This window comes from Rousettus aegyptiacus, unplaced genomic scaffold, assembly GCF_014176215.1.
Source record: "Rousettus aegyptiacus isolate mRouAeg1 unplaced genomic scaffold, mRouAeg1.p scaffold_m13_p_6, whole genome shotgun sequence".
Classification (NCBI taxonomy): Eukaryota; Metazoa; Chordata; class Mammalia; order Chiroptera; family Pteropodidae; genus Rousettus; species Rousettus aegyptiacus.
Window position 1 is genome coordinate 61,484,527 of NW_023416309.1, and position 8,210 is coordinate 61,492,736.

Here is an 8,210-nt window from a genome sequence, read left to right on the forward strand (position 1 = left end):
AGGGCAGCAACACCTCACCTATGAGGAGATGATGCAAGAACTAGACAAATGGAACAAAGTACCTCTTGAATGCCCAACGCTGTGCCCCTAGGGCTAGCTCCCTGTCTCAGAGGACTCACTTGTGTGTACCACAGGAGAAATAATCTCCTCTGAATAGTCAGGGAGACTCACCTAGGCCCAGCCTCAGGCCTCTCCTCCTTGAGCTGGTACTTGCCCACTGCTCCCTAAACTTACCCTGCACCACAGAGAGCCCCACAGCCAGAAGAAACATGCCATACTCTGAGCTCCTGCCACCACCCTGGGCAGCAGAGGGCTAGCTCAGTGTATGTGCTCATGGTAGGGAGGAAGACAAGAGATTGCTTTCTCCTGTGCTCTGTCTACATCCTGGTATCACTGCACTCACCCTGAGGAGCTTACCTGTCAAATAAGTGAGATGGGGAGAAGCTTCCCAGAGCAGAGCCACCAGGTATTTCCCTGAATCATGCTCAAAGGCACATATGCAGTTCTTAGGAAATGCTTCTGCAGATGAGCACTCAAATACCTGATGCCATCACACTGTTCACCATCAGGCAAGGACAGCAAGGGGACAGAAATGGCAGCACTTTCACCCCCACCCCACTCTGCCCTGGATGCTAACATTTTCACATTCTTGATCAGACACCTCTCAGAAGCCTTTCTACTCAGGGCCTGAGGACTGTCCCAGGAAGGACATTCCCAAGGCCCTCCCTGCCCCGGGTAGCCCTTCCTCCGCCCTGGCCCCATCCTTCCTGCACTCAGAAGGTCAGGACATGATGGAGCTTTCCGATCCACAGTTCCTGCCACGCCACTACCCAGCTGATCTTTGCTGACCTCCCCAAACCCAGTTCCAGTTTTGTTAGACTAGCACTTCCTGGTATTCCCAGTGCAAGGACATTCTGAATGGACCCATAGAGGCCAGCCCCCTCTGGACCAGGCCAGGGCATCCCTTGCATTCACTCTCTGTTCCCAGAAAGAAGTGAGAAGAACATGCACTCTGAAAAGAGAGCAGAATGTCCTTCTCAGTTCCCCTCAGGTTGGGAGGCCCTGATATGTGACCAGTGAGTGTCAGAGGCCCTCCTCCCATGGCAGCTTCCCTGCTGGTGCTGCCTGAGTACCCTGTGAGGATGGCCCTCTCCCCATGCCTCCTTCCTCAGACTCTGCCCATAAATGTGTTCCTAAGTAAACATTCATCAGATGGAAGTGAGCACCAGAGAGCAAAGGAACCTGAGTGGCAGCCTGGAGTGGGTGAGTGGCTCCAGAGGCAGATCTCAGCTCTGAAAGAAAACCACCACAAGTGACCAGGGCTACACCAGATAGCCTCAAGGGGAAAGAGGGAAAGATAAGTAGTCCCAACAGGGGCAGAGGAAAGATGGGTCAGGACAGGGAGCCACACTGGGTCACAACCAACTGGACAGGCCCTAATCTGAATCTTCATCCCTTCCGCCATGGCCCTGGGGTCCACCCCAGCAGGCCCTGTGGGGAAGCCAGTGGGACCTCTTCTGGGAGAGGATCGAGCAGATATGCACATCTGACAAAGCCACACACACCCACCTCCAAGGCAGTGGCTGGACTTCAAAGCCCCCAACCCTTCCTAGCCCTGCACCTTCACTTGACCTATTCAAAAAATTTGGCTCCTGTGACACATGTGGCTTGAGAACAGGGTACTGTGGCTAAAAACCAACAGTCAACCAAAGCTATTCCAATCCTGCTCATTCAGCTCATTCTATAGAGGGGAGGAGGTGTGCTCAAGGGCTCTCAGGCCACACTTGAGCATCCAGCCTCAGCATGCTCTCCTCTGGAGGGCCAGGGTCCAGACTAGTGGGTCTGTTCCTTACCTGCCTGGGGGACCATCTGTGTTTGGGATGCCCTCCCCACTGGCCCTGGGCCCATCAGCCACTGGCCTTGCTCAGGCCTGCCCAGCACAAATGCTAGTGGTTCTGGCATTTCTTTCTCCTCCTCCTCTGCCTGTGGTTGCTAAGTTACACCAAAAAACCCTCTGTTCCATTGGAACTGTTCCATTTCCACAATTTTCCAGGTGGAAAAGAGGTATTAGGCTGGCAGGTTCAAGAAAAACAAACTTGCTGGCTGGCTTTTGGGTCCCCATGGCATACCTGGGGATACCTGCTTGTGCTCCCAAACCCAGGAGCCATATGCAAGGGTATACAGCTGCCCCGGGAGGGTGTCAGCATGCGGGTTTGCACTGCTCACTCCCTTCTCAGGGGCAGGGCCTTCTCAGTGGGTTCTGCTGCCACCACTGTCCAGGCTGCTAGGTCACTATCACTCATGTCCCTAGGAACAAAGAAAAGCTGGAGGGCAGAGAACAGACCCAAGTGCCCCAAGCCAAAGTCCTCCACTTCCTCCCACCAGGGATCCCCTCCTTCTATTCTGGGCTGGGGCCCTGAGGTTCCACTACAAAGTGTCCCTGGATGTCAGGGGAAATGCCCTCATAATTCACTGAACCCATGGTGTCATTCTACGGATGGGGAAAATGAGTCTCGGAGGGACCTAAAGACATCAAAACTGTGGCTTCCTGATTCCCTAGTTCTCTGCTTGAGGTGGGAGCTACTGCCTGATCTCTAGGCCTCCTATTTGGGCAGGGAAGAGCCTGGACCCAGCCAAGGCTGGGCTGGGCAAAACTCTCCAGAGGGAGGTGGGAGACCCCCTGAGGGGCGGAGCAGGCCACTGCCTTTGTAAGATTGGGGTGCATACCCACCTGACTCTGTATATTCTGGGCTCCTGAGGCAGGTGGCCATTTTGGGCCCTTCCTTTGATCCAGAGAGTGGGAGAAGAATGACAGCAAGTGGGAGAGCGAACCAGATGGGTCTCCCAGCTTTAAGCATGGAAGAAGAAAGCCCCAGACACCACATCTCAGCCCCCAAGCGGCTCCTAGGAGACATTCCTGTGAATATCCACCAGTTTCAGCTCTCAGAAACAGCTAGAGATGCAGGGGCAAGGGCCTGCTGAGTGTTGCTCCCCAAACAGTAGAAGCCCTCTCATCAACCACACACGCAACCAGAATAAGCTGCATCTGCCCCAGGCCCTGTTCCCTACAAGGCCCGGGGCAAAGAGAACACAGTCCTTCAAACGACCCCTGCCCACGGTGCAGAGGGGGCAATCTCGTCCTGGCGCAGGCCGTCTCCCCTCAAATGCTAGACTCACTCCCAATTCCTCGCCAAACAACAAGGGCCTGAAATGCCATCGCGGGGCCCAGAATGCAGACAAGCAAATGGAAACTTCCAACTGCGCAGGCCCTAGCTCCTCAGATTCCCCAACCCCCTCCCCCACGCCAGGCCTGTGCGGTGGACCTGCTGCGGGTGCCAATACCCACTGTCAGCGTGCGCTCCCGCCACGCCCGGGGCGAGACCGCCAGGTGCCCTACAGAGACACTGGACTGAGGATTCTGGCGCCGTCCAGCCAGGGGCGAAGTTCTCAGCAACTCCACGCTGAGCTCCTGCTTGCCCTCCTTCACGCGTGTCCCCAGACCTGCGCCTGAAGCCCTAGCCCCAATCCCACGACGGCCGCTCCAGGCGGGAACCTAGGCCCACGCGCAACCTGCCTGCCCGCCCGCCCGGGCGACCGGTAGAAACGGCTCGCTGGAGGGAGGAAGGGATGAAGGGAGGGTCCTAGGAACTGAGGATCCGCGGCTGCCGCCTACCTGAGTCCGGGCCAGCGTAGCTCCTGCGCAGCCCTTGCGCCGCAGTCGGGCCTCGAGCAGCGCGCGGCCGGCGGCGGCGGCTCATGCTCGGTGCCGGGGCCGGAGGCACCCGCCCACCCGCGGCCGCCCGCGCGCTGCGCCAGATGCGGGCAGAGCAGCTCTCTCCGCGGCCGGCGCCGGGAAACGCGAGCGAGCACGGAGCCGGCGAGAAGCCGGCGAGCTCGAGAGCGCGGGGAGCTGGCGGGTGCGGGGCGAAGGTGTGGGGTGGGCGCTGGGAGAGGGCGGGCGCTGGTCGGGCGCGTTGAGAGAGAAGCGTGGGACCGACCTTCAAGCAGAAGTAGAGAGCGTGGCCAGGGCTCAGGACGGGATCCGGGCTAAGGGGGCAAGACGGAGGAGTCAGGGAGAGAGCGAGCTAGTCTTTCATTTTTAAAAAGATAAGGCAACGAACAACCCAACAGGTGATGAGGCCGCCTCGTGTAAAAGACCCTTTTGGGGATGGACTCCTCAAAGCTGCCAAAATTTTCATCTGTGGCATCTGAGAGTGAAAGGGCTTCCGTGGGCAAATCTTAGTCCCTTTGGTTATTCCCTTTAATCATTACAACCACGCTATAGGTTTGGTGTTGGTTTTGTACCAACTGGACAAATGATCAAACTGATGGTCAGGGAAGCGAAGTTGTCATGCAGGATATCAGAGCTGGTAAGTGTCAAAATCACCTTGAGAGATTCCATAGTCCATATTTTTCCAAAACTAAGAGGAAGATCCAGGTCTTCTGGCTCCCACTGCAGCCTCCTGACTCTCCGAAGGGACATCCCTGTTATCTGGCAGCAACACTGAGGGTCAGGTATATTACAGGCAGCCAGACTCAGGTGAATGTGGAACTAGCCTGGGGCCAGGAAGCCCACAGAGCAAAGGGATATGGGTAGAAGAAAGGGGAGGTGCCCCATAGCACCTCTTGGAGAAACTGAAGACCTTTCTTATTCATTCAGTACATGTTTATTGAATGCCATTCTGGGAACTGGGATACTGGTTTGAATGTCCCTGTCAGGCTGAAGTTTGCATTCTTGTAGAAAGCAGGCAATAAAAGCACAAGAAAATGTTTCACATGTCAAAAGAGCAGGTGCTCTGGAGAGAACCATGGCAGAAAGAGGGGATAAAGAGTGCAATTTGTGGAATTAGTTATTTTATTTTGGGGGGTCAGAGAAGTCTGCTGAAAGGGTAACATTTGATCAAAGATCTGACTGAGACGAGCCATGCTGAATCGCAAGAACGAACATTTGAGGCAAAGAGAATAACAAGTGCAAAAGCCCTGAGATGGGAGTATGCCTTGGGCATGTGCAGGCAATAATGAGGATGCCAGAGTGGTGTGAAAATGAGCTAGAGTGTGGTAGAGAGTGAGATTCCAGGACATGCCACATCAGGAAGAGCCTGGTTGGCCACTGGCCCATTGTGGCTTTGACATAGAGGGAGTTGCAAAGCTTGGAGGAGGGTTTTGCAGAGTAATATTATGGTCTGACTCTTTTTTTTACAAAAACATTTTACTATGGAAAATTTCAAGCATTTACAAAAGTAGGAGCTAAGAAGGTATAATAAAACCAATTATCAATAAATGGCCAATTTTGTTTCTTCTATACCCCTACCCACAGCTCCCTATATTATTTAAATGAAGATTTATAACTTTTTAAAAGTATAATATAGACAGTAGTAGTATGCAAATCATAAATTCGTGCTTCATTGATTTTCAATGAGAATATTAATAACTGTCTGCACCTTGATTTTCACTGTGGGGAGGCTTTAGATTGCAAAGTCATATTCTTTAATAGATATAGGACCACGCAGATTATTCATTTCTTCCTCTTTGGGCAAATTGTGTTTTTGAAATATTTTTCCACTTTGTTCAAACTTTCTGATTTACTGATGAGTGTTAATAACATCCTCGTGTTATTTCTCGGATGTCTATAAAATCTGCAGTAATATCCCACTCTTCATTCTGATATTAGGGATCTTTATGTTTTCTCTTTCTTCATCAGTCTTGCTAAGGTTTTGTCAATTTTATAATTTTTTTCAAAGAAACGCCTTTCAACTTTATTGAGTTTCCTCTTGTGCCTTCTATTTCATTGATCTCTGCCTTTAGTTTTATTATGTCTATATTTCTACTTTGGGGGAATATTTATTATCCTTTTTTCCCTCAGTTTCTCAAATTGGAAGCTACACTCATTGGTTTTCAACCTTCTTTTCTACCATATACATTTAAAGCTATAAATTTCCTTTTAAGCCCTGTTTTACTGTCTGTCACAATTTTAAGTGCATTTTTCTCATTTAACTCAAGATATTTTTTAATATCCATTTTGATTTCTCTTTTGGTCTATGAGTTATGTGGAAGGATGTTGCTAGAGTCCAAATATTAGGAATTTTCTAGTTATCATCCTGTTATTGAGTTCCAATTTAATTATACAACAGGCAGAGGATATGCTCTCTGAAATCTGCTCATACTTCATTGTTTAAAAATGTTTATATGTATTTTTTCAATTATAGTCAACATACAGTATTAAATTAGTTTCAGGGTACAACACAGTGAGTAGGCATTTATATAACTTATGAAGTGATTGCCACATTAAATCCAGTACCCATCTGACACCATACATAGTTATTACAATATTACCGACTATATTCCCCATGCTATATACCACATCCCATGACTATTTTGTAACTACCAATTTGTACTTCTTAATCCCCTATCTCCTTTACCTGTCCCCCCACCCCACGATCTGACAACCATCAAGATGCTCTCTGTATCCATGAGCCTATTTCTGTTGTTTGTTTATTCTGATCTCTAGACTCCACATATGACATTTGTCTTTCTCTATCTGACTTACTCCACTCAGCGCAGTACCTTCTAGGTCCATTTATGTTGTTACAGATGGCAAGATTTCATTCTTGTTTATGGCTGAATAGTATTACATTGCATATATTTAGCATCTCTTCTTTATCCACTTATCTATTGATCGACGCCCAGAATGCCTCCATATCTTGGCTACTGTAAATCATGCTGCAATAAACTTATGTATTCACAGGTCCCTTCAAAATAGTATTTTGGGTTCCTTCAGATAAATACCCAGAAGTGGGATAACTGGGTCCATCTTTGTCGCTTGTCGTGGCATTTGTTTTAAAGTCTATTTTGTGTGGTATAGTATTACTACCCCAGCTTTTAGTTTGTTTCCATTTACATGAAACATCTTTTTTCATCCCTTTACATTCAGTCTGTGTCTTTCTCTCTGAAGTGAGTCCCTTGTGGGCAATATGTGTAGGGTCTTGTTTTCTTATCCATTCAACTTTCTATGTAGAGCATTTAACCCATTTACATTTAAAGTAATTGTTGCTAGGTATTGCAATTTTATTATTATTCTTTTTTTTTAATCTTTTTTCTTTCTTCTTCTTCTTAAAGAAGTCTCTCTAACATTTCCCATAGTACTGGCTTGGTGATGATGACTCCTTTAGCTTTTTCTTGTCTGGGAAGCTCTTTATCCCTCCTTTGATTCTAAATGATAGTAATCTTGGTTGTAGGTCCTTGCTTTTCATCACTTTGAATATTTTGTGCCAGTCCCTTCTGGCCTGCAAAGTTTCTGTTGGAAATCAGCTGACAGTCTTCTGGGAGCTCCCCCATACATAACTAACTTCTTTTCTGTTGCTGCTTTTAAGATTCTCTCTTTGTCTTTAACTTTTGCCATTTTACTTATGATGTGTCTTGGTGTTGGCCTCTTTGGGTTCATCTTCTGTGGGATGAACTGTGCTTCCTGAGCTTGTATGTCTATTTCATTCACCAGGTTAGGGAAGTTTTCAGTCATTTCTTGAAATAGGTTTTCATTTCTTGCCCTCCGTCTTCTCCTTCTGGTATCCTATGATGCTTGATATTATCCCAGAGGCCTCTTAAATGATCCTCATTTTTTTGGATTCTTTTTTATTGTTGCGGTTATGATTGTTTTCTGCTACCTTATCTTCTAAATCACTGATTCAGTCCTCTGCTTCATCTAATCTACTGTTAAGTCCTCCTAAGGGTATTCCTCATTTCAGTTACTGTATTCTTCATTTCTGACTGGTTCTTTTTTATGTTTTTTATCTCCACTTTTATGTTTTCTATCTCTTTGTTAAAGTTCTCACTAAGTTCATCTCCTTTCCACTTAAGTTCATTCAGCATCGTTATAACAAGTGTTTTGAACTCTGCATCTGGTAGATTGCGTGTCTCCATTCTGTTTAGTTCTTTTTCTAGAGCTTTGTTCTGTTCTTTCATTTGGGACGTGTTTCTTTGTCTTCCCATTTTGGCTGCCTACTTGTGTTTGTTTCTATGCATTAGGTAAGGCTGCTATGTCTCTCAGTCTTAGTAGAGTGGCCTTATGTAGTAGGCGTGCTGTGGGGCCCAGTGACAGTGTTCCCTGGTCATCTGAGCAGGGTGCTCCAGGTATGTCCCTTGTATCAGTTGTGTGTGCCCTCCTGTTGTAGTTGAGCCTTGGTTTCTGTTTGCTTGTCAATGGGAGAGACTGA

The 8,210-nt window shown here is 48.1% G+C and overlaps 1 protein-coding gene across 1 annotated transcript in view; it reads right to left on the minus strand.

Moving 5' to 3' along the window:
• The window catches only part of RASGEF1A (RasGEF domain family member 1A), a 91,576-nt gene extending 87,674 nt beyond the window's left edge, over window positions 1-3,902 (minus strand). The window contains exon 1 of the mRNA XM_016158705.2: window positions 3,674-3,902. The gene's annotated coding sequence lies outside the window, so the exon portion shown is untranslated. The remainder of the gene's footprint in view (window positions 1-3,673) is intronic.
• Window positions 3,903-8,210: the final 4,308 nt, after the last annotated feature.